The following is a 27,286-nucleotide window of genomic DNA, read 5'->3' on the forward strand; positions in this document are numbered from 1 at the left end:
TGGAGCAAGGTTTTCACCACACAAAACAGCTCTGTTTGTCTGCACTGAGCAGACGCAATGGAGGCGGAGAAAAAGCATTTCTTCGCCGCCCCCACCGCCACGGAGTAGTCCCTAAAATGGGCTCTAGCCCGTGTTCGGTCAGATTCGTGACGACTCTTCCTCCAGCGTTGTTCTAGCCGTTGTCCGAGTTGCTTCATCGCCCTAAGCTCCGAGGAAAACCAAGGAGCAGAACTTGGTGTATGTAAGGTTCTAAAGTTTCTAAAGTTACTGAAGGCCTTGTCAAAGTCTTCACAGTCTCTTTCAGATTGGCTCTAAAGTGTGAATATTGCTTAAAAACACAGCCATAGTAGTATTAAAAATTATTAGCTTCATGCCTAAATTAAATTAAATTACTCAGACAGCATGACTGAAACTGAAAACTATCCTCCAGGGCTTTTGCAGAAGTATTTCCCTTTCAGAAGAGAAAGCATGTGGTCTCTTCACAGTGTGTTAACCTAGGAAATTGCTCAGCTGAAGAATCACTTGCTCCAACAGCAGCCTGATTACATTATCTTTTTCTTTAAACACTCCTGAATTGATTTGGGAAACCTTCCAAATGCCTGTAATTAAAAATATTACTTCAATGTTTGAAATAATGTCCCAAGCTGAAATAATGTCATAACATTTTCTGGTGTTTGGTGTTACATACTTGAAAATTATAACTCAATGGTGGAAAGCAGTGAATGCTATCACAAAAAGTGTCCACAGTCATGGTTACATGATCAAATTTGCCTCCATTAGTAACTGAAATAATGCATAGCTCAGTGTTCTTAGCCTCAAGGCTGGGAGCCAGTGATAACTTCCACTGACCCTAAGTGTGGCCCCCTAATTGTTTATTGGACCTGTGAAAATTTTCAGTCGAAGTCCAAATACTCCACACAGCTCCCCTGGGGTATGCAGAGGCAAGTGCAGCCATCGTAAAGTGCCCCACTTTTCCTATGGCTGGTGGGGCTCCTTTAAGCTAAACTGAGCTGTCTCAAGCTCCAGAGCCATCTTTGAAAGTGCTCATGGAGCACAGAAAGTGTAGTCTTTTCCAGTTCCTTCCTCATTAAGGTCTATGAGGAAAACATAGTAAAGGACTACACTTCCCAGCAATCTGTGTGCAAGTTCTAAGATGACAGGGCTCTGTTTATTTTAAAGGCTGTCCCCCTGGTGCTAGGGATAGTGTAGCACTCGCAGAGGTTAGCACAGTGGGAAATGGCTCTCTCACTGAAATATTATTCCCAAAGTGGCTCCCACTTGAAAAATAATGAAGATCACTAGTATAACTATTATTTCACACTTGGCCTCAAAACAGTTATCTATAGCGGGATATAAATGTAGTAATAATAATAATAATAATAATAATAATAATAATATTGTACGGAAAGTCCCAGTCAGAAATCGAATCACTGCTAAACACTGTCCGTATATTCAGTAGCGATATAGCAATGGAGTTTGGACTAGACAAGTGTGCTGCATTAATAATGAAAAGAGGAAAAATAACAAAAACAGAAGGAATAGAACTGCCCAATGGAAGCAAGATCAAGAACCTGGAAGAGAAAGAACCTTACAAATACTTGGGCATTCTCCAGGCTGATAACATCGCACACACTGAAGTTAAAAGAAAAATTGGAAGTGAATACATCAGGAGAGTTAGAAAAATCCTCAAGTCCAAACTCAATGGCGGGAACACCATACAAGCCATAAACACCTGGGCTATACCTGTTATCAGATACACTGCAGGAATAATAGACTGGACCCAGGCAGAGCTAGAGATGCTAGATCGTAAGACCAGGAAAATCATGACCATCAATCATGCTCTGCACCCCCGCAGTGATGTAGATAGGCTCTACCTCCCTCGCAGCTCAGGTGGAAGAGGAATGCTGCAAGTCCATCAAACAGTAGAGGAGGAGAAAAGAGGCCTTGAAGAATATATCAAGGACAGTGAAGAAGATGCACTTAAAATGGTCGAGAACGAGAAATTATTTAACACCAATGAAACAAAGCAGGCCTACAAGAAAGAACAAGTCAAGAACCGAGTAGAAAAATGGAGAAATAAGCCCCTGCATGGTCAATATTTACACAATATAAGTAGAAAATCAGACATCACCAAGACCTGGCAATGGCTTAAGAATGGCAACTTGAAGAAAGAAACAGAGCGTTTAATACTGGCTGCACAAGAACAGGCACTAAGAACAAGTGCAATAAGAGCAAAAGTCAAAAAATCCACAACAAACAGCAAGTGCCGCCTTTGTAAAGAAGCAGATGAAACAGTGGACCACCTGATCAGCTGTTGTAAGAAGATCGCACAGACTGACTACAAAGAAAGGCATGACAAGGTAGCAGGGATGATACACTGGAACATCTGCAAAAAATACAAGCTACCTGTAGCCAAGAATTGGTGGGACCATCAAATTGAAAAAGTGGAAGAAAATGAAGATGTAAAAATATTATGGGACTTCCAACTACAAACAGACAAACATCTGCCACACAATACATCAGATATAACTGTAGTCGAGAAGAAAGAAAAACAAGTCAAAATAATCGACATAGCAATACCAGGGGATAGCAGAATAGAAGAAAAAGAAATAGAAAAAATCACCAAATACAAATATCTACAAATTGAAATCAAAAGGCTGTGGCAGAAAAAGACCAAAATAATTCCAGTGGTAATTGGCGCCCTGGGTGCAGTCCCAAAAGACCTTGAAGAGCACCTCAACACCATAGGGGCCACAGAAATCACCATCAGCCAATTACAAAAAGCAGCTTTACTGGGAACAGCCTATATTTTGCGATGATATCTATAATAACCAACAGTATTGATGATAAAATTCAGCCATCCCAGGTCCTTGGGAAGGACTCGATGTCTGGATAAAGCAAACCAGTCAATAACACCTGTATGACTGCGTAAACAAGAAATAATAATATAAATAATAATATCATGCAATCATTTTTAGTAAACAAAATTAAGACAAAATGGAAAGCAGTTATCTAATTCCATATTTATTAACTGCAGTGTAGCTAGGTACTACGTTTCATAACATTTTGTAGGCTTTCAGAACAGTACACTGAACTTTAGAAGTTTGCTGAACAAATATTCTTGTTTCTAGGTTATCAATGAGCACTAAACATATTTCTAAGTGCAAAGTTTATAGAAACAGTACACCACAAGTTTAATTTTTCACATGACCGTTACAGACTATAAACATCTACTTTTAAGACTTGGCTCTGGGTTCTAAATGGATGGAGCAGAAAAATGAAATCTGAAAAATGTTTTTTCCAAGTATTACATTAACATATTTATTCTGCCTCTATATATATCTGACACTCATATGTCGCACTGTGTGATTCCTCAACTCTAGTGCTGGTATTATTTCACTCGTATCCTGCTTCTCCTTTTTTTTTTTTTTTTAAAGGCACACCTCAGTGGAGTTTATTGTGTTTCTCCAATGGGATTCCATCCAGGAAACAATTAAGTCTTCAACAGTACTAGAACACCAGATGCTCCCAGACTATCAGAGGGCCTGTAGATGAAAAGGTGGCACAGTATCCTAAAGCTGGATCCCAAAGTCAGTAGACAGTAATTGTTGAAATACTGGTCTTAACTAAAATGTATATCTGATGCAATATATTGTTAAAGGAAATGTCCACAGCAGACATTTTAGTTCTTCACAGTATTGCACATTTGCATAAAGCTGTAAGCAATCTGAAAGAAAATACCAGTATAATCTATATATTTTACTACTTCTATAGCATTTCAGTTGAAATGACTACTAAAATTAAACATTATTGGTGTTTATTATAAGAAAAATGTAAGCATGCATTTAAGTACTCATACAAATAATTCAACTATAACTTTTCTGTAGCAGAGTAGCCTTATTGCAGAAGTGCTGTGCTATTTGTAATCTTCTCTGCATGCTCTCTCTGTGAAACAGGTCTGATTCTGAAGGGTAACTAAGTGTACATGGTTGATTATGCAGCTACACCAGCAATTACAGTTTGGCCCTGGCCCTTTCCATATTGTTTGTTGAGGTGGAAAACCTTGTTAGTCATGAATAACAATTCCAAAGCAATATCATACACTATCTTAAAAACAAACAAGTCAACTTACAGGTACATTAAAAAACATTTCACACCTCAGTAGAAAGGTTTGAACTTTTGCACTTCTCGGCTAGAGGTTTAAAAGTTTATACTAATTTCTGTTAGACAGAATTTAGTGTAACATTGTCCATTACTATATATATTTGGATACACAAACTTTATCCCAGATTAATGAATAACTGTACTCTTAAAATATGCTATAATACCGTATGTATTTACATTATGTCAGAAGTAGTATAATGGAGATCATTGAAGAAATAACTATTCCATGTTAATGAAAACAAGACATCATCATGTGAATTAGTAAACTGATTCTGCAGGGACAATGAAGAGAAATAGCAGCATGCTAAATGAAACCCCTAATGCATCAAAATAAATTAACAATTCTCAAGGCCAAGAAAGAACCCTGCAGTATTATAATTTTCAAAGGAAGGGGAACCCTCCAGGGCAACAGCAGGTGGAACAATGCCACTGAATCCGATTACATTAGAATATCTCAGAAAAGAGAAGTAGTACTTGATAAAATTTTAATTTGACACTCCCAAGCTAAAAGGCATTCATTAAGCTGAGGGGCACAATTTTTTGACCTGGTAAAACATAATGTACCTATAATACAATCTAGTGTACTAGATTATATAGTACTATATAATCTAGTATATAATATATAACATATACTATTATATTTATACTATTTATTTATTTATTTATTTAACATATTTTTATACCGCCCAAAACTTACATCTCTGGGCATTTCACAACAAGATAATAAACAAAGGTAACACATTCGTTAAAAACTAAAACAAGAAATTTAAAACACAACAATTTAAATTTTTTTTAAAAAAACAATGTTCTAAAAACAACATTAAAACAATCAAAACAATATCAGTTAAAAGCTGGGATGAACAGATGTGTCTTTAAAGACTTTTTTAAAATTGTCAAAGATGGGGAGACTCTTATTTCACTAGGGAGGGCATTCCAAAGCCTCAGGGCAGCAATGGAGAAGGCCCATCCCTGAGTAGCTGCCAGACCAGCTGGGGGCAAATGCAGATGGACTTCTCCTGATGATCTCAATGGGCAGTGGGGTTCATGATGAAGAAGACGTTCTCTTAAATATCCAGGGCCCAAGCCATTTAGGGCTTTATAGGTTATGACCAGCACCTTGTATTTTGCCCGGAAACATATTGGCAACCAGTGTAACTCCTTCAATATGGGAGTAATATGGTCTCTCCTAGATGACCCAGAGACCAACCTGACTGCCACATTCTGGACCAACTGTAGTTTCCGGACTGTGTACAGGGCAGCCCCACACAGAACACATTGCAGTAATCCAGTCTGGAGGTTAACAGCATATGTTAACACTCTTTTGAGGTTGTCGATCTCAAGAAATCGGTGCAGCTGGCGTATCAGCTGAAGCTAATACAAGGCACCTCTGGCCACTGCCTCAGCTTGGGACACCAGGGAGAGACTTGGATCCAGAAGCACCCTTAGACTGCATACCTGTTCCTTCTGGGGAAGTGTGACCCCATCCAGAACAGGCAGATCAAGATCTACTCTCGAGTTCTGACCCCTCACAATGAGTACCTCTGTCTTATCTGGATTCAGTCTCAGTTTGTTATCCCTCATCCAGCCCATTGCCACCTCCAGGCAGGCATTTAGGGAGGTTATGCCCTCTCCTGATGATGCTGACATGGAGAAATAGATTTGGGTGTCATCAGCATACTGATAGCTCCCTGCACCAAATCTTCTGATGATCTCTCCCAGCGGTTTCATGTAGATGTTAAACAACATTGAAAACAATACAGAGCCCTGAGGGACACCATACAAAAGTTGAGATTTTGAAGAACAACATTCTCCAAGGGACACCATCTGGAACCTGCCTGAGAGGTAGGAACAGAACCACCGCAGAGCAGTGCCTCTCACTCCCAACCCCCTCAGAAGCTCCAGAAGGATACTATGGTTGATAGTATCGAAAGCCGCCAAGAGGTCCAAAAGGACCAACAGAGTCACACTTCCTCTGTCCATTCCCAGTTAGAGATCATCCATCAGGCTGAACAAGGCACTCTCTACCCCATAAACTGACCAGAAGCCAGTTTGAAATGGGTCTAGATAATCAGTTTCCTCCAAGACTGTCTGGAGCTGTGAGGCCACCACCCTCTAAATTACCTTGCCCAGCCACGGAAGGTTGGAGACAGGCCTGTAGTTACTCAGCTCTGAGGGATCCAAAGTAGGCTTCTTCAGAAGCGGTCTAATAATCACCTCCTTAAGACTAGGAGGTATCCTACCTTCCCTCAGAGATGCATTTATAATCTCTACCAGACCTTCTACAACATCCTCCCTGCCAGATAGTATAAGCCATGTCGGGCAAGGGTCAAGAGAACAATTGGTGGGCTGCACCGTTCCAATCAGCTTGTCCACATCCTCAGGAGTCACAAACTGGAACTGATCCAACCTAACCACATAAGAGGAGTCGCTGGATACCTCTACATCAGACATTGAAGTAATTGTGGAGATGACATGGAGATGACACGGCCCGAATACGAGAGATTTTCCCCACAAAGAATTCATTAAACACATCACAACGGGTGGTAGATGGTTCCAGATTATGATTCAAGGAAGGGGGCACATATTAGACCCTCACAAACCTGGACAACTCCACTGGATGTGAACTTGCAGATGCAATATGTGCAGAAAAGAATAGCTTCTTTGCCGCACGTATCACCTGAGCATAGGTCTTCAAATGAGCTCTATGTTGCAATCTGTCGGATTCAAGCCGAGTCTTTCTCCACCTGCACTCCAGTCGTCTACCTCGCCACTTTAGCCCACGTAGTTCTTCCGTATACCAAGGGGCCAGTTTTGAAGAGGGTCAGAGAAGACACTTAGGAGCGATCATGTCAACCGCCCTGGTGAGTTTGCTGTTCCAATTCTCCACCAGGTCATCAACAGGATCGCCGGCAGAGCCAACACTAAATCCCTCCAAGGCTTCTTGAAATCCTATAGGATCCAATAACCTTCTCAGGCGGACCATCCTAATAGGTCCCTTGCCCCTGCGAAGGTGGGGTGTGACTGTGAGTCCAACCTTAACCAGATGGTGATCCATCCATGACAATGGGGAAATCACAGGATTCCCCACCCATGGAAAACCTCCCTGATCAGAGTGAAAGACCAAATCAAGCATGTGACCTGCAATGTATATCGGTCCCGGGACCACTTGAGACAGGCCCATAGTCGTCATGGCCGTTATGAACGCCTGAGCTGCCCCAGACAAACTGGTCCCAAAATCAACATTGAAGACCCCTAGCACCACAAGCCTGGGGGACTCCAACACCATACCAGAGTCCAAGTCCGTCAGCTCAGTTAGGGACTCTGTTGAGCAGCGGGGCGATCGGTACACCAACAGAAGTCCCAGTCTATCCCTGGTCCCCAAACTTAAGTACACACATTCAATATGGTCCGACACTCTAACAGGGATCCTGGTAAGGGAGATAGTATTCTTATAGACCGCAGCCACTCCACCTCCCCGCCTGTGGTCTCTGACCTGCTCCTCAACAGAGTAGCCTGGAGGGAGAAGCTGGGACCACACTGGGCCCCCAGCCTCCCGCAACCAGGTCTCTGTAATACATACCAGGTCAGCACCTTCATCCAGAATCAAATCATGGATTATTTGTTCCAGACCAACCTGGCATTACAGAGGAGCATGGTGAGGTTCCAAGGGTGGTCGGCACTACTCCCCAAGGTCAAAGAACTGGCAGGACAGCTGGAAGGGGAAACAGCTATTAGATTTCTATGTCCCCTTCCCCTGGCCCACTGACCTGCCAACATTACTTCTTCGGTTCCGCACCACCACCACCACCACCACCGTGATGGCCGCCCCACAGTCAGTAGACACGCCCCCTGTCTCCCCATCTCCAGGCAAGCCCAGACACATTCTAAAAGATCCTCACCCAGGACTAATTAAAACAGAAGCCCCATTATTAAATGCCAACCACATAAAAAATACCTGGGCCGAGAGGCCTGGCCCTCGCCTTCGCTGTCCCCCAAGTGGCTCCCCCAAAGTGGGGAGCCCCTTTGGTGTCGCCCATTTGGTGGTGACCCCGCCGGTGGCTGGCTCGCCACCACAGGCAGCGTTCCTATATAGGGCCAGAGATAGCCCCTCTGGTCAGCTGGTAAGCAAGAACTGCTGACTCACTCCTGGCCCTGATCCTGCGAAGCAGCCACTGCCAAAGGCCACAGTTCTGCAGGTCAGGCAGGGGGCTGGCAGGTGGACTCGCCTCCTCTCCCCCACTCCTGCAGGCAGATTTTCAACGCAGCAACAGCAACAGACAGACAGCCCACACCAGTATCTCACCCTGTAACATCTAGAGTAGGTACAGTTTTTGTACCTACAAAATCTTCAAAAGGAAGCAAGAAGCAAGACAGATCGTATTTACTCTATACATGTCCACCACACCTGTTCACACTGAGTTGATTCAAATGGTATGACTTAGCAGCACATGTGAACAAGGGAAGCAATAAGAGAGTGTTCACTGGGATGTCCTACATGGAAGTCCAGGATGGAGCCACCATTGTGTGAACGGGTTCAAAGAATCTGGGCCTCCACCTCATGCTCCAACCATGCCCCCTGTATCTGATGTCAGATGTGAGGCAAAGTTTAGTTCATAAACGGGGCGGCATGGCCACATTTGTGAGAAAAATTGGCCAGCACCACGCTTGCAGTGTAGCCCAAAAGTGCAGCTCTCCCTGCCTCCCGGACATGCTGCGAATGTGGTACTTGCCGATCTTGCTAAACTACGCCACCTGCGTCTGATGTCAGACGCTGACATCTGAGGCAGGAGACAGGGCTAGGGGAGCTGCGGTGCGGTGGAGGGCTGTACCCGAGCCGCCACTGGCCTCCCTCCACCACTGATGGAAGTCCCAAGACACTCTTGGTACATTCCTTAATAACATGTTGATTGACTGATTGATTGATTGATTAAGTGCTGTCAAGTCAGTGTCAATTATTAGCAACCACATAGAATCTATTCTCTCCAGAATGATCTGTCCAACTTGGCCTTTAAGGTCTCTCAATGGTGCATTCATTGCTGTCGCAATAGAGTCCATCCAACTTGCTGCTGGTCGTCCTGGAGCTGGATCTTCGCTTAATGTGTCCAAAGTATGATAGTTTGAGCCTGGTCATTTGTGCCTCAAGTGGAAATTCTGGATTGATTTGTACTATGATCCATTTGTTTGTTTTCCTGGCTGTCCATGGTATCCTTAAAAGTCTTCTCCAGCACCAAAGTTCAAAAACGTCAGTTTTTCTATCTTGCTTCTTCAAAGTCCAGCTTTCGTATCCATACAGGGGAAAACCATTGTTCGAACGATTCTAATCTTTGTAGGTATAGACATGTCATGGCATCTAAATATCCTTTCCAAGGCCTTCATTGCAACCCTACCAAGTCTGTGCAATATTTCTTGACTGTAGGGGTTATCTGAATGGCCCCTTAACATGTGCGCCAAATACCTGTTTAAACAGGCACACTGGTAGGGTCTTGGGATGTCTGTGGACAATGTCCTGATAAGTGTGTTTTTGGAGCACAAAAACCTGTGCACGTGCACTTCTGCACTGTTTGAACTGTTTGAACTGTTCCTATTTATGCACTTCTGCACTGTTTGAACTGTTTGAACTGTTCCTATTTATGCAATGCAGAAACAATTAGGTGTCTAGAAGTCCCATTCTCTGTGTGTACACATGCATCCCCCCCCAAAAAAAATTGCACATTCATGCACTTGTTTTAAGAGTCCAGTTATTTCTAGGACATAACATAGTAATCAAGAACCAAGTGCCTCAGAAAATTCCAAACTTAAGCTATAGACTGCACTGCAATTTATAACAGACACAGCATAAAGACAGACATTAACAATGATTGAATCAATTATATCTGATGAACAAAAACAACTTATTTCTGTAGTCTGTGTATTACAGGTAAAGAAAAAATGCTTTCGTCTGACACCCAGCACAGTTTGTAAAAGTCACCCCTTCTGCAAAAAACCCCAGTCCTTTCAAAAGGTCTGGAATGGATTAAGATAATGATTACTGGCTGACATCAAGTAACTTTCTGCAGATGTGCCAGGATTTCCCACTGCGTGAAGGGCGAAGGCGTGACTTTTGGCAATCTCTCCTTCACTCTGCAACTTCCTGCACCTTCCGAAACTAACACTCTCAGTGTTCAGCAGTGTTCTCACAGGCCACAGTTTCAGGAGCACAGTTGATTACACAGAGAAAAGAGGAGATAAATTAAAAACAACACGACTCCCCTCCTTCAATGCAATGAAAAATTGGAAGCTCAAGACATGATCATGTAAGCATTGTCTTTTTAATTTTTTTTTTTAAAGTAATTACAAAAAGAAAAGAAAAAAGAAAAACTTGGTGTGCCTGCAGAAGGCTAGTCTGCACATAAGCATACAAACAGCCCTGCTTGATCAGGCCCAAGGCCTATTAGTCCAGCATCCTGTTTCCCACAGTGGCCTACCAGATGCCTCTGAGAAGCCAAAGGCAAGAGATGAGGGAATGCCCTCTCTCCTGCTGTTACTCGCCTACAACTGGTATTTAGAGGCATCTTGCCTCTGAGGCTGGAGATGGCCTATAGTCTGGATGACAGTCACTCAGGAAAAAAGGGCTTAGGAACACCGCTTCTGAGGCTCACACAATAAAAATAAGTCTACAGACAGTACCAATATGTAAGTAAAAGGTAAAGTGTGCCATCAAGTAGATTTTGACTCCAGGCACCCATAGAGCCCTGTGGTTTTCTTTTGGTAGAATACAGGAGGGATTTACCATTGCCTCCTCCTGCGCAATAGGAGATTATGCCTTTCAGCATCTTCCTATATCACTGCTGCCCGATATAGGTGTTTCCCATAGTCTGGGAAACATACCAGCGGGAATTCGAACCAGCAACCTTCTGCTTGTTAGTCAAGCATTTCCCCACTGTGCCACTGAAGGTGATGCTCAATATGTAAGTATTACTGACATATTTCAATATTATATTCAACGATTACACATATGTACACAGGCAAACACACTCCCAAGAAAGAAAAATGGGTGTGTTAAATACCTGCAAAGATGTAGATTGCTTTTGATTTTTTAAAAACCCAATAATTTTTTGCTAATTAAAACTCAACTTAATGCTAAAAGCAGACTGCCTATAAAGGAGACCAGAAGGTAGCCAAAACACAACACCCACTTTTAAACAAATTGACAAATGAGTCACATAATCAACAATAAGTACTGAAGTGTCAATTGATGTACACTGAAGTAAAATATTCCAAACTTCACACATATGCACATATATCAGATTTGATGTTAGCACATTCCATGTACACAATCATGTGTACCACACATGCCAAGCAATCATAGCATCTGAACTAGCTTTGAGTATCTAGGAAGGAGAGCCTGAGATTGTTGCGTGGAGTTCAGTAAAAATGTTAACATCTGCCTAATTGGAACATGATCCTGGACCAGCAAGAACTTGTCCGTGTTGCACTGTACATGCCCAGCACCTTGTTTAAACAAATGTCTCATTTGCTACATGTGCACTGCAACTTGACAGCACCCACCCATACTACAAATCCCTGATGCATGGGCATCCAGAGGACGAAGAGAGAGGGCAGATGCCCCAGAGACTGAGCCAGTTCCCACTGAATTAAATGGGGCATTGGGGGGCAGCCTTGGGGGGGCAGCCCCTTGGGGGGGTGCCCCCAAGGCAGCCCCTCCCCCTCCAGGGAATCCCCTTGCCCCCTCCTGTACCCAGCCAGTGAACAAAGCACTCACTGGCTGGGAGCAAAAGGCGTGGCATTCTCTTGTCCAGGACAGACTGGCAGACTGGGAGCTTTTTTCTCTGCCTTATTCCCAGCTTGTCCTCTGGCTGCTGGCGAGCTTCCTATGCCCCTGTGTGGTACACTTGGGGTGGGGGATAGTGTTCTGTCCAATAGGGGGAGATAGAGTTCTCCCCCCGCTCCAAAGAAAGTCCTGCAAATGCCTATGCCTTGATGTGCAGTATGTATGCCTTGATGAGCAGGATCTAAAATGAACTGAGTGGACATCAAAAAAACTTGTGAGTGCGTGAACATGCGCATGCCTTATGGGGAACCGTGACTCCAATGCAGACACCCAGAATAAATTCTGGGTGCATGCAATGCATTCCCTTGGGATTGGAATCCATTCAGGGACCTCAGGAAGGGCCTCAGATATAGCAGTGGCCATTAGCCAGTCACTGCTTTCCTCCCATTCCTGGGTCAGATGCATTGTAGACCATCCTTATTAGCAGTCTCATGCCAATTTGTTACACATTTTCTGGTCAATGGCCTTTATAAAATTGTGTTTCCTTGATACTGAATCTGCATATTATGAATTGGTCATGTATAAAATCTTCCACAAAAATTTCCTGAATATACAGCATGGTTAATTTGTGAGAATACCACCATATCTACCACCTAAACAGTATGGCATGGTTTGAAAATGCCAAATCAGTCTTTTTGAGGAAAGGATGAAGTTATTCTTATTCTTATTCTTTATTTATTCGATTTCTATACCGCCCTTCCAAAAATGGCTCAAGGCAGTTTATACAGAGAAATAAAATGGATCCCTGTCCCCAAAGGGGTCACAATCTATAAAGAAACATAAGATAGACACCAGCAACAATCACTGGAGATACCGTGCTGGTGGTGGATAGGGCCAGTTACTCTTCCCCTGCTAAATAAAGAGAATCACCATGTTAAAAGGTGCCTCTTTGCCAAGTTAGCACGGGTTAACTTTAAGTTGGAGTAGCAGCCAAAGCTGTGCAAAGGCACGCATGGCCACCTGATTGTTTTAATACAGGATCTGTTAACCTGTTCCTTTAAGGGGGAGTACAACCCCATGCTACACAGGCCGAAATCCTATCACACCTATCTTGTCAGGATTAAGTTTCTGCTGGTTAGGGCCCACATCTAGCCTATCATGGCCTCTAGCTTAGAAGCTCCTTTGCCCCGCTGGAATCAAATGGCATAATATGACAGTATATTGATGACGTATGTATACTGATGACATAACAGCCCAAATCTTTGAATGAACCCTCCAGCGGTTTCATGTAGATGTTAAACAACATTGGGGACAAGTTTGGATACTGATGGGCCCCATGGACCAGTGGCCATGGGGCCAGCAAAAGTCTTCCAACAACACTTTCTGTACCTGATCACACAGAACCAGTCCAAGACTGACTCACTCAACCCTAACTCAGAGAGGCAGGTCAGAACGATACCATGGTCAAGAAGTCCAAAATAAAAGGGGAAAGAAAGAAAAAGAGTCACACTCCCCCTGTTTAGTTCCTAGCAAAGATTATTAATCAGGGCAACCAAGGTAGTTTCATTCCTGTAATCAGACTGAACACATCTGAAATGGGTCCAAATAATGCATGTCATCCAAAACCCTCTGCAGGTAGTCTGCCATCCGGTGATCTATTAGCTTGCCCAAAAAGACAATTAGAAACCTGGCAGTAGTTGCTGAGAACAGAGGTCTCAAATGAGGGGATTTCAAAAGAAGTCTAAACACAACCTCTATAAAAACAGATTGACGTTTGCCCTCCTTCATTAAAGCATGAACAGTAACTCCAACCATGGAACCATTTCCCTTTAGTAGATTTTATCAGCCATGAAGGGCAATACCAAGCGCACATGATGACATGCACATGAGGATCCTGTCCACATAATCAGGCCCAAAAGCTGAAAGATATCCAAACACCAGGACAAGAGGACCTCTAAGGCAAGTTACTGAGCATAGTGAGCATATTGCATAGCTTCTGGAGTACAAATGGGTACATATACAAGCAACTTTATCTGCAAAGCAACCTGGTCACAATGAGCCACTGAGGACTCTTTTCTAGACACTTGGGGAACAGTATGTAACAAAGCTCTAGTCACTCAAAACAGCTCTGTTGGCTTACACTGCACGGATTTCTTGCATGGCAGAAAAGAAAGATCTCTTCGTGACCACCACGGAATTGTCCTTAAAATGCCCATGCTCAGTCAGATTTGTTCCACCAGAGACATTCTTCATCACATAATAGCAAGTGCGTAACAAGAATATGATTTGCTTGTCTATCTTCAGAAATGTACAAAAAAGTGTGTATGAAAGTATGTATGCATTTATACCTATGTAGCACAAGCACTTACTACAGAATCTTGTAGATTGATCTTCACACTGTGCAGATACTTCTCCCCACCACCACTTTGACAGGCAAGCAATGAATTAAAGAAACAAATATTTTAAAGGCTTCCAAATGAAAACATTCACAACCATCTTTCACAACCCCCCTTTTGTGGTGTGGGTGTGCATGTGTATTTTTCTGTTACTGCTGCTACCAACAGGCCAAATCACTGTCACCCTTTGCTAGACCCAGTGGTAGATTTTGAATAAGCATCAGGATTGTGGCTCTTTTCTTCTCTGAAACAGTCAACGGAAATGCCCTTTTCACATAAGCACAGCATATGGTGCTTTCTCCAGTCAGACAGAAGAGATGCTGCATAGTAATGAATCAACCAAATATCCTCTTGGGATTCCTGTTGCAGCAAGACCCCTACACACCCTTGTAGTTCTGAATCTGTCAAGGTCATACAGTATGCTATTGAATTAATCAGCTCAATAAGAAAAGAAAAGCTTTTAAAACAAAAAAAGCACCAGGAATTGCCAATGTCTAGCAATATAAATACAGCAGGACTAATCAGGACCTCATGAACCATACTAGCATCAGGATTCTTTTTGCATTCAGTATCTCTAACCAAACAAATAAGCCACAAGAGCATGAACATAATAATACAGAGTAAATCAGTAAACTATAAGAAAATACTTTTAGTCATTTTACATGAGGATGGCTATTCAAATGCTCAGACACAGAGGAATTACATAAAGAGGAGTTGGTTCAATCAATATGGTAGATCTAAGGGACAAAGCATATGGAAGCTTCAGAGGAGAGTTATGGAGGATAGGTCAGACTTTTCAATTCAGTTACTAATACAATTTAGCTCCCAATATAAACAGAGGTTAAGATCTAAGAAACCTACCTATTATAAATGACCAATGGGGAGCCCTTGGTCTCAGCATCCAAAAAACTGAGAGAAAATTCTGGGAACTGGTAGCAAACGGAACTCATATGTATAACACCACGCCTGATGCATATATTTCGACAGAGGACTAGCTTCAACATTTTTATGCTATTTATAGCTGTCCTCAGAGTAAGCCAAGAAGAGAACCTATAGATATTGATATATTACCAGAGTAGCCAGCAGTTATGGAATCAGAGTGTAAGCAGCTGATCACTGTCTTGTCCTCTGGAAAAGTTCCAAGAGAAGCCATTGTGCCCCCTGAGGTATATAAGCTGAATGCTCTTCCAGCTGGCATCCGCTCCTCAGCCTCTATCAGAGTTTTTAGAAAACAAGTAAAACATGGCTCTTCACCCAGGCTTTTAAATGTTTACTGCTGCTGCATTGTGTTTTGTGTGTTACTATTTGATATAGGTTTTTAAACTTTTAAATAGAGATGATATTTGTATATTTAATATATTTACATTTTGTATTTTAATTGTACACTATTTTAATTATATTGTAAACTGCTTCGAGATTATTTTAGTAAAAAGTAGTAGAGAAATAGAACAATAAATATAAATAAATGCTCATTGATGGACCCCTATTTTGGCTAGACTATTTTCAGAAATTGATAATATATGTGTTATACGATATACATTAATCACAGGGGTTCCGTTCCTTGCCTACTACCACGAGTAATGAAACTGCAAGTATCGAGGCATTATGCCTATGAGGGAAGGGGGGTTAGGTTCCAGAATGGGGGGAAAGGTAAAAAAAAACTAATGTGAAAAAACGTTTTTACAGTAAAAAATGTGAAAACACACAAAAATGATGTAAACTGTTTACTGTGCCGTGTTCCCATGTGCTCAGGAATGCCCCCTAAATACACAAAATGCCCTCCAAAACAATGAAAAATCATGGGGAAATTGATGGATTTTTTTTAAAAAAAGAAACGAGCCATAAAATGGCATCCAGAAATGACCTCCACAGTCACTTCTGTCTCTCTAGGAACTGCGGATACATTGGTTTTAACCCTTTAGTATCTGTGGACAATGGAAAATGGGTGTCAATTAGACACCCATGAATATGCGGAACCACGAACAACAAGCTTCTACTGTAATTGGAAACAAAGCATTATATACCCAATTTTCAAAAAAAAGGTAATAGGCAGGAACCTTCCAATTAGCCTCCTAGACATTTCCTCTAAACTATATTCTTGACATATTTTGAATAAGGTGGAGGATTGGGAGGAATCGCTAAAATTTTTCTATCCAGAGCAGGCAGGATTTTGTAAAGGACACAGAACAAAAGATCACTGTGATACTCTGAAGGGCCTAATTCAGAAATATACCAATAGCCAAAAAAACAACTTTATGTCATGTTTATTGACCTTACATCAGCTTTCAATTCAATTAACAGGTCTAGATTTTGGGAGAAATATGAAAGGACTGATATTGATAGGCGACTCCATAGCTTACTAATTGAACTGCATTCTGACATCAAGGCCAGGGTGAGAGTAGGCCGATATAGTATGATATCGTGGGAAGCTAAATAGTCAGTGAAGGAGGGATCCGAAAAGGATGTGTGCCAGCTATTTACATTCCATGTTAGGATCGCAATTTTACGCTGGTCTGCTGAATATCATTGGGCATTTGGTGTTGGACTATCAGCAACTTGGGTGCCTGGTGTCTCTTGCAGCCTATCGGCCAGGTGATCTGGATCCAGACCAGGCAGACTGGAGGGAAAAGCCACCTTGTTCCCCACCTCTGATGGGTTGGCTTGATTGTCCTGCTCACCATTGTCTGGGGTGATACCAGGCCTTTCCTCTAGTGAGGTGATGTCTTCTGCAGCATCTGGGATGGACTGGGGGCCTGGGTCTTGAGAGGCATCTGTAGTGAGTTCCACATTGTCTGGTTGAGCCTCAGTGGCCGGGGGCAAGTCAGTTTCCTGTTCCAGTTCTGTGGGAGGTGCTTCTTCTATGAAGTGTTGTTGTGTTGTCTCTGGGTATTGTGCTACCGCTGGGGGGGGGGACTCCCCTTCCCTCTCCTGGGTTGCCTCCATCCCCATTGTAATTTCCACAGCATCTGTAACAGGGGAGGGATCTGCAATGCAGGGCTGGGTGCTACGAGGTGTAAGCAGCCTGTCTGGGACAAGAAGGGCAGTGTGACACTGTCAAAGTGTGGGTCTGTAGACAGCATCACTCCTGGACGTAAATTCATCCTTTTATGATCTATATAAAGATCCCACTGGTGCCAGCAGAGACCCTCCTAGTGCCATAGATGACACTCTGGCATGGGCTCCGGTATCCATCTCGGAGATCCACAGCCTTGTTGCCCTACTGAAACCGAGAAAGGCTCCACATGAGGACCTTATTTCCCCGGAGACTATCAAAAACAATCTGGACTGGTGGGCCTCAGTCTTGGCATCGCTCTTTACCTTCATCGACGTGAGTGGCCAAATCCCCAAGGACTGGGGGGTAGCAATTATTGTCCCCATCTTTAAAAAGGGGAAGAAGGATGACCCGGGCAACTATAGACCTATCAGTCTACTTAATAACATCAGTAAACTTTATGCAAGACACCTACATGGGAAACTCAGAGACTGGCTGGAGCAGGAAAAGCTTCTTGCTGAGGAACAAGAAGGATTCAGAGAGGGACGCTCCACTATTGATCAATGTATAGTCCTACAGCACCTCATTGGAAAATATTCCTCCTGTAGGACGACCTCCCTTTATGCTGCCTTCATTGACCTTAAGGCAGCTTTTGACTCCATCTCATGTGTAAAACTATGGCAGAAGCTGGAGGCCTCCACTATTGATCGGCGCCTGCTGCATCTCATTCGAAGCCTGCATCTTAACACCTTACTCAAGGTGAGGTGTACCCCACAAGGTCATCTTACAAGTGCCGTCCTAACGCAGAAGGGCATCAAGCAAGGTTGCATTCTGGCCCCACTCCTATTTAACTTTTACATCAACTCAATGGTGGACCAGCTCAGCAACAATGACTTCCATCCTCCTAAGCTCGCTGGGAGACACCTAGCCACCCTACTATATGCAGATGACACGGTCATCCTCTCAAGAACTCCCATTGGCCTTAGAAGAGCGTTGAGGGCTCTGTCACTGCACTGCAAGGAAGACGGTCTGGAAATCAATTACAACAAAACTAAAATAATGGCCTTTGCTAGGAGGCCCAAGATCTGTTCCTGGAAGATCGAGGGACATAAAATTGAACAAGTGACCCATTTTAAATACCTGGGTGTAATCTTTCATTCAAGTGGCTCCAGAAAAGCCCACGGAGATCATGTGGCCCTAAATGCTCAGAGAAGCTCCTCCACTATTCTTCAATTTATGTGCACAAGGAGGCCACTATGTCCCTGCAGCTCTTGAACTGTTCCAAGCCAAGTCACTAGCCCAACTACTCTATGGCGCTCAGTTGGGCCCTTTTCCCAATATTGTGACTCTGGAACGGGTACAATCCAAGTTCCTCAGAGCAGCACTGCATGTACCAAGATGTGTTTCCAATGCTACATAGCTCCTGGAGACAGGCCTGATCAAGATTGAGGCTAGGGTATGGGTGGCCACTCTCTCCTATTGGCTTAAACTATCCCTCAGTCCAATTGGTCTTGCCCCTCTAACCCTTCATGACAATTACCATTCTATATGGGCTCAGGCAACTGAGATGAAATTAGCTACACTGGGCCTTGCCCCTCTGTCCCTGATCAACATGGGATATGATCAGGCAAAAGCTATCATCAAACAGCGCATCACAGACACTGAGCGTCAAGCGGATCTCAGCAGTGTCCCAAAGTTTTGTATAAGTGAGGAACTTAGATATATAGCCTCTCCGGCAGCATACCTTTCCCAACTGAAGGCCCCAAACCACAGAAGGGCGTTCACTCTGGCCCACTACCATGGTCTCCCCTCAGCAGTAATAGAGGGTTGATATAGAAGATCTCATATACAGAGTGATTATGCCCCTGCGGCTCAGAGCAAATTGAAACCAATGAGCATGTCCTTTTATACTGCCTGTTCTACAGAGACATTCGTGCCGACCTTATTTCTCCACTGTTGAACAAGCTTCCGGGACGTACGAATCACTTCTATACTCAATTGTTGCTATCTGACTCTAATCCCCCCACCACAAAGATTGTTGCCCAGTTCTGCGTGGCTGCGATTGGCATCCGGCGAAAGATGATAGCTGATGGGCTCCCCTAATTTGAGCCCTGTTAAGACTTGCCTCCATAGTCCTCGTACCTTATTCATTGCACCATGGCAATGCATAATATTTTATTAGATTAATGTAGTGTAACTTCACCATTTAGCATATTTTAGTGTATTTTAGCATTCAGTAATTCCGTGTAACTTTACCATTTTTAGTAATAGTCCAACTTATGGTAACCATTATAGTTTTAACCATTTTAAATTTTAATTCTAGATTTCTACCACATATGAAATCATTTCCAGCTTTATTACTATAGTATAACTACTACTATTTAAATCCCCCTTCTATCTTTTCTGTGCATTTTATTATGGAAAAGTATTTTTAGCAGTTATAGTCTTTTAGTAGCTTGTCTCCTTTTAAATTGTAATTATTTTAAATTTTAGCCTTTTAATAATAGCATCATATTTGCAATCACCTCTGTTAACATGTAACTTTTCTCCAGTATTACCTTCATTTAATGTGTAATTTTATGCTGATCTCTGACCGTAATAAAGCTTGATTGATTGATTCCTTGAATGGGATGCTTGTAGAGATGTCATTGTGGGATGGCTCTCAACGTTTTCACCTTGGTACAGCTATTATAAGAAACATAGAAGTTTCTTGCAGTACCTGGTTAATTTTACTCATGTATCTCCAAGGAAGGCTTTTGCAACTTTATGCTTTCAAACTATGCTCACAGAATATCTCGAAGATCCGGTGGAACAGCTCCTTTGTCCCTGCGGTGCCGGCTACTTGGAGGATATTATCCACTACGTCTTTTATTGTCCCTTCTATGATGTGATTGGGGGGAAATGTTGAGACAGATCATAGAGAAATTCAAGGGTACAGATATGGAATGTTTGATTTAACTTCCTGTGGATGCGATTCCATATATTGGTTATCAAGTTGCCACTTTTGCCTTCCTTTCTTTTAAACTTCGAAAGAAACATTAATTATGCCTTGTTCTAAATTGTAGCATTGGTTTTAGCTTAACTAATATTCTATAGCTGCTGAAATAACTTTCTGGTATGCTGTGTTTTGTTTTAATGTTTTTCTCTTATGTTACATTCAGTGGTTATAACAATAAACTTATTAATTACTATTCAAAAGCAAATTTTCTGTACACATTCTATCCAATAAATTTCCCAATTATACACAACAAGGTTGACTAAAGAGAGCATGCCATATACATTATCTGGACTGAACCGTGTGCCAGTGGCATCTCACAACTCTCTGATCACAAGTTGATGCATTGGAAGTCAGGAGAGGCTAATCTTCTCCAGAACTGCCACGTTCTCATATGATCATAAGGAGTGTTTTTAGGGCCACGTAGACAAGGAAATTTGCATGCACAGTGTTTTGTCATCCCCATAGGAAGAGCAGTTTCTTCAACTACAAAACTACTTTCAGCTTCACAATCCACTAACATTTATATACACTGCAAAAGTTCCAAGTTGTAGAAATGAAAAGATAGCGAGAGGCATACATTTAATATCCATCTACAGCACTAATAGCAACATTAAAAATTCCCAGAAGACTATGAACGAGAGAGAGCAAACACACTTTAAGAATTTTGAACCTTTTTAGGACAAGGAACAATCTTATTCCTTTTACTATATAAACTGTTTTGAAAACATTTTAGTTGAAAAGCAATCTGTAAAAATTCATAATAATCCCAATTCTAATAAACGCTTGCTTAAACTGAAACTTGAGTATTGGTGGCAGGTCTTGTTAGTAGTAAATAAATCAGAAGCTGGTAGCATTACAACGTGGAGGAGATGACATTCTCACCTCAAAGTTAAAAGAACTGCAAACTACATACAGTTTAGAAATGCATACCAAAGTTCTATGCAATGATAAAGAGCAGAGTAAAATAAGACAGTAATATGATATTAGGACTTTATACCCAAACATTTTCAAAAATATGTTGACGTAGTATACAAAACTTCCCATGCCTCATTGCTTTCCAGCAGCTGACATACTGAACAATGACCAGCATATCCAACAGGGACACGTGGCTCGCTGGCTGCTTCCGCATCAGCCAAGAGCCCAGCATGAAGCTTCTCAAGGCGGAGGCTGCTCCATGCCCCAAAGCTGTGTGTTATCGCACAGGAATAATCACTGGTGTGGACACAAATCCAGAAGTGCAGGGGCTCTCCATGACAGCCTCAATAACCAACAGTCATGCTTCACAGCCATGCCTCCAATGGCCACACCCCTCATGGTTACAAGGGGTGGTGTGGTGGTGGTTTCTTCATGTGGAAAAAGCAGCAATCTCTACACGCAGAGTTATAAACTGTACCTCCTTCATCTCATAACCTTTTTTTCTACACTATTCACATTTTCATCTACACCAGAGCCTATGTGTAACACTTCTTGCATCTGATGAAATGGGATCTAATTCTCAAAAGCTTATGCTGCATGAATGTGTTCAGTTCAGTTCAGTTTATTATGGTCTATGACCAGCACAAGGGGAAAAAATACAACTAAAATAAAATATAAATATAAATAACAATTAAAAAGATGATAAGTCAACAGTCTAAACCACCAACAAAATGAATGTGTTAGTCTTTGTAGTGCCACAAGGCTCTTCTTTGCACATAAAGGCACTTGAGCAATGCTCTCCTTTAAAAATAGACTACACAGGTATAAGCCCAATCTCAACTCAATATCCATATTTCTCCCTTCCTCCCAAGCAATTAAGAGTAATATAAATGAAGAGTGCCATGCAGGGTATTGCTAGAAAAGATCAACGGCCCAGGCCCACAGCTTAATCCCCCATTTTGATAGTTAAAACTTTTCATGCTCCCTAAAGGAATCCAACACTCTCTTCCCCACTAGTTTATTTGACAGACAGAATGAAGATTTGAATTTTCTTTTTCTCCTGCATAAGATTTCGTTTGTAATCAATACAGGTGACCCTTGTTATCTGCAGGGGTTCTGTGGTAGCCTACAACGGTGGATAACAAGACCTTGAGTCAATAGGAACTAAGGTGTTAGGTTCCTTGAGGTTAAAAAAGGGCTAAAAAAGTGGGGAGGAGGCAGAAAAAAGAGCAATATAATACTGTACCATGCTCTGCAGGTTTCCAGGTGTGCAGCAATGCCTCCCAACCCCCCATTCCTCTGATTTTGTGTGGAAAAATTGAGGGATTTTTTTTTAAGAACCACAAAATGGCTCTGTGCTGCAAAATGGTGACCACAAGTGACATCAGAAGTCATTTCCAGCCACCCAAGGTTCGTGGATGAGCCACCTAATGGTGCAGCAGAGAAGTAACTTGCCTAGGGAGCAAGGCGTTGCTGGTTCAAATCCCCTCTAGTATGTTTCCCAGACTATGGGAAACACCTATATCAGGCAGCAGCGATATAGGAAGATGCTGAAAGGCAATGGTATTCTACCAACATGGCTCTGTGGTCACCAGGAGTCGACACGGACTCTACAGAACACACAAACACACATGATCCTTGGATAGGCAAATTTTGCCTGTTTTTTGAATCACAGATATAGAGGTTGGGTCTATATAGCCTGACCATGGATATACTAAACTGCGGGTGCCAGGACCATGGAAAACGAGGCCACATGTACCCCATACAACTGAGAGCCAGATTGATGTAGTGATTGGAGTGTTAAGACTAGAATTGGAGAGACCTTGGTTTAAATCCTTCCCCACTCAGTCATGGAGCTCACAGTGTTACCTTAAGCTAGACACACACACTCTGCTCCTAACCTGCATTATAGGATTGTTGCGAGGATAAAAGTGGAGAAGAACTGTGTACACTGCCATATTCTGCTTTCCCACCAAAGAGCTCATAAGTCCCATAATAAAATATATGTATAGATGCATGCATAACATATGCATATTTATCTTTGACTTTTAGCTACATGATACATGAAGATTAGTTGCTATATTTCACCTCAGAATATCAGTATCTTTGGAAAAAAGAGTTTACTTTCATCCTTTTTCTCATAAAGCTTTCATTTTTATGTGGGCAGTTTTTACCCATGAGATCAAAGGAACCATAATGAATGTTGGTTATAAGACATGAGGTTGCAGAGAAGTGTGTGTAATTTTTCAGGGGTTTTGATGAAGGAACTAATTTGGGCAAAGCTCATAATCTTCTGTGCTTTCATAGTCAATAACTCATATTATTATTCAGCATGGTCAACAGCTAAATAGTTAAAAACAGAAAGAGCTTTTCAGCTGAATTCCAAAATAGAGGTGAAAGGGAAAAGAGGTTGTGGGCTTTAGCAATTGAAAATGTTTCTAGTCTTGATTTTAACTGAACCTCTATACATTTTTAAGAGGAAAATTGATCTTGCATGTGCCTTAATATGCTTTCTCTAAGTGAACACTTTCCTTCTAAGTGATGAAAGCAAAGAGGATTCCTATATACAAAAGAGTTTCATTCTATGCCTGTCAAAAGCATTTAAAGGACATCCCCTAAAGTAGCAAGTTCTTGCTTGCTTTCTAGATTTTCTGTGATACTGCAAAACATTTAGGTATTTGTTTGTTTTTACACTAGTGTTCCAGAAATGAATTATTTCATTTTAAAAGGATTTTAACAGTCTCTAACCTCACCATGCCTAAAGCACTGTAATAACATGGAGCATGCATTCGTTATTCAGAGCATCCAGAATGAATACTACTGTCTGGTAATTAACAGTTTATTGGAGTGACTACATTTAGAAAATAATATTTTTTTAAAGTACTAATAAAGTTGGATACTTTAATACAACTTTATTAATACTTTTAGTATATAGTAGAAGCAGCAGCTTAGAAGTATTTAGTATTAGTACTATTGGCAAGATATTAATTTTTTCTTTTACCTTATTATGTGCAATAAAGGTTTAAATACACATATTCACTTACCTAATTGGCTACATCTTTTGAATTGTATCAACTCATGCCAAAAGTTTAATTACAGTTAAAATATGTATAGTAAATTAACTTCATTTTCGACTTTCACAGTTGTCAATTTACTTTAGCATGCCCTTTATGAACAATTCTTGAATTTATTTTTGTTTCAAAGTTACAGAATTGGATTAAGGCGGCTTTAAAAAATACTTCCATATTGCTTAGCAGGAAGCCAGTTACTCTATATCAGTGTAACCTAAACCATGTGTCACACATAACAGCTTATTTTTATACTACAAATAAGTTTATTCCAAAAATGCAAGTTTTCTCCAATTTAACCTGAATTTAAAAAATGAACAAAAAGTAATGGTGGGGCGGGGAACACAGCTTAATGTGTGCTGTGCCTAAAAGTATAATTTGCGTGGCCTCATGAAACCTGAGGTTACGGACTTTGTGGAGGTTGCAGATGACTGATATAGTCTTTATTTTTCTGTCCTAGTATTTGTGTTGGAAAGCCTGTAGTTTTGTCTCAGTATTAACAGAATTTGCTCAAGCAGGAATATAGCAGCAAGCATTGCCAACAAGAATCTGAAATGCTAATATTTTGGTATTAAATGAACTATGGATTACAGTTTGCACTTCTTTTAGGCACGTATTCCTGAACAAGGATAACTACAATATCCACCTTTGTATGAATAATGCCTAAAAGGAAATGGAAAAAGGATAATTCCATGCTTTAAATTTCATAAGAGAAAGCTGAAAGGAAGCAGAATGTTTATGAATAGTACTAACTTGTACTCCGAGTCTCAGGATGTAAAACTGGCATTACCAGAAGCAATGGAGTGTCAGCCATCAAAAAACTAAACAAGATTCATGAGCTTGGTAGCCACAGATGTAGGCATTTCATTGGGTGTGGAGTAGTCAGTGAAACAGGAAGGGGGAGGAGGGAAGGGCTTGGAGGTGTGTGAGAGGGGGAGAATTTTGGAGAGGGAGGAGGAAGGAAAAATAAAGGATTCTTTATCAAAAAAGATCTGTCTTGCCCCTTGCAGGCACTCTCATCAGGAACTGCAGCAAACCTGGGGAGGCATCTGAACCCAGAATAATGGCAAGAGAAGGATAAAAAGTTTTGCAAGACATCTTCCAGCTCAGAGAAGATGGGTTTGATGTTTCTAACATTCTGGAATATTGGGAAACCAAAGGGCTTGTGGGGTGCAGCAGAAAAGAGATAGCATAGGAGGGGTTGGGAAGTGCCAAAGGAGGCAGCTCCAGAGAGGGAGGAATTTCTCCTTTCCTCCTGGCACCCGCATGAGGAAAAACAGGTTGCTTAACTGTAACTTATGATCTCTGTGGTGATCCACGGTCACTCACAACTGGGTCTTCTGTGCCTGCGCAGGAAGCCCCTCAGAAGAATTTCTAGCTCCATTTAGGCACCTAAGTGGGAGACTGCAAAGATGTTATCCTCTCCCACAATGTGAATGGCCACAGGTTGAATATCAAATTTCAAACACCACTGCCACAGTTGCAAAGCAAGGTTATTCAAAGACCTGGATAGTGTCCCACCCTGGTGATTAAGGTAGGTGATAGTCGTAGTATTATCAATATGGACCTGAACAACCTGGCCTCGTAGGACTGGGAGAAAAGCTTTGAATGAAAGAAAAGCTCCAAGAAATTAATGTGAAGTTCTTGTTGCTGAGAGTTCCACTGGCCCTGTGTTCGAAGGGAACTGCAGTGAGCACTCCAGCCCTGCATCAATGCATCATTGGTTACTGAGATCGATTGTTCCAGTAACTGAAAGGGCACTCCTTGTGAATGGGTCTGGCAGGGACCACCAATCAAAGTCACATAAAATATTGTCTGGGATGACGAACCACTTGTTCTGGATGTCCACATTTGGTCTGAACACTGACAGGAGACACAGTTGGAGTCTCCTCATCCTCAGCCAAGTGTTTTCCACCGTAGTGGTGCATGAGGTCATGAAACCTAGTAGTCGCTGAATAGACTGGGCTTGTTGTCTAGGAGCAGACTGGAAGGTGTTGACCATGGAGGAGATGGCCTGGGTGCATTCTATAGTCAAATACGCACACTTTTCGCCGGCGTCCAGGAGAGCACCGATATATTGGATGGTGCACTGTGGAGTCAAGACCGACTTCTTCAGATTGATGTTGAGTCCCAAGTTTGACAGGAGAGAAAGGGCAAATTGAAGGCTGAAAAGCAAGGTAGACCTCTCTCTTGCATTAAAAAGCCAATCATCTAGTTAGGGAAACACAGAGACACCTTGTAAGTGTAGATAGGTAATGATAAGCCGGATACATTTAGTGATACAAAATGATACATTTAGTTAAAACTCTAGGTGACCAAAGGGAAGCACCCTGCACTATGACCAAGTACCCAGGCAAAAACGCAGAAACCGAATGTGACGAGGTCGTATCAAGATATGAAAGTAGGCATCGTTTAAATCCAAGAATGCAAACCTCTTGTCTTCCCACAGTAATGGTAGGATTTTCATTCATTCATTCATTCGATTTCTATACCACCCTTCCAAAAATGGCTCAGGGCGGTTTACACAAAGAAATAACAGACAAATGAGATGGAACCCTGTCCCCAAAGAGCTAACAATCTAAAAATAAACATGAGATATACACCAGCAACAGTCACTGGAAGTACTGCGCTGGGGGTGGATAGGGCCAGTTACTCTCCCCCTGCTAAATAAAGAGAATCATCACATTAAAAGGTGCCTCTTTGCCAAGTTAGCAGGGATTTTCTGTAAAGAAGCCATTCAAAATTTGGAGGTCCTGACAAACTTTCTCAGTTCCCTCAAGTCCAGGATGGGGCTGATACCACCATCGTGTTTTGGGACCTAGAAGTATTTAAAGTAGAAACCTGTATGTATAGCAGAGGGAGGAACAGGTTATATGGCACCGTTCTGAAGCAATGATGGCACCTCTTCTCCAAGGATAGGAGTTGAGTGTGTGTATTTTATACCCACATAGGCGGGTAGATGGTCAAACTCAATGGCATAGC

The 27,286-nt window shown here is 42.0% G+C and overlaps 1 protein-coding gene and 1 long non-coding RNA gene across 3 annotated transcripts in view; one reads left to right on the forward strand and one right to left on the reverse strand.

Annotated features, from left to right (window-relative positions):
* Positions 1-27,286, reverse strand: part of UBE2E2 (ubiquitin conjugating enzyme E2 E2) — a 249,877-nt gene that overhangs the window by 167,955 nt on the left and 54,636 nt on the right. The window lies entirely within an intron of this gene.
* The window catches only part of LOC128329869 (uncharacterized), a 49,198-nt gene that overhangs the window by 10,086 nt on the left and 11,826 nt on the right, over positions 1-27,286 (forward strand). The window contains exon 3 of the long non-coding RNA XR_008309825.1: positions 3,438-3,590. This is a non-coding gene — a long non-coding RNA (uncharacterized LOC128329869). The remainder of the gene's footprint in view (positions 1-3,437; positions 3,591-27,286) is intronic.

The sequence above is a fragment of the Hemicordylus capensis genome, chromosome 6 (genome assembly GCF_027244095.1).
Source record: "Hemicordylus capensis ecotype Gifberg chromosome 6, rHemCap1.1.pri, whole genome shotgun sequence".
NCBI classification, from domain to species: Eukaryota; Metazoa; Chordata; class Lepidosauria; order Squamata; family Cordylidae; genus Hemicordylus; species Hemicordylus capensis.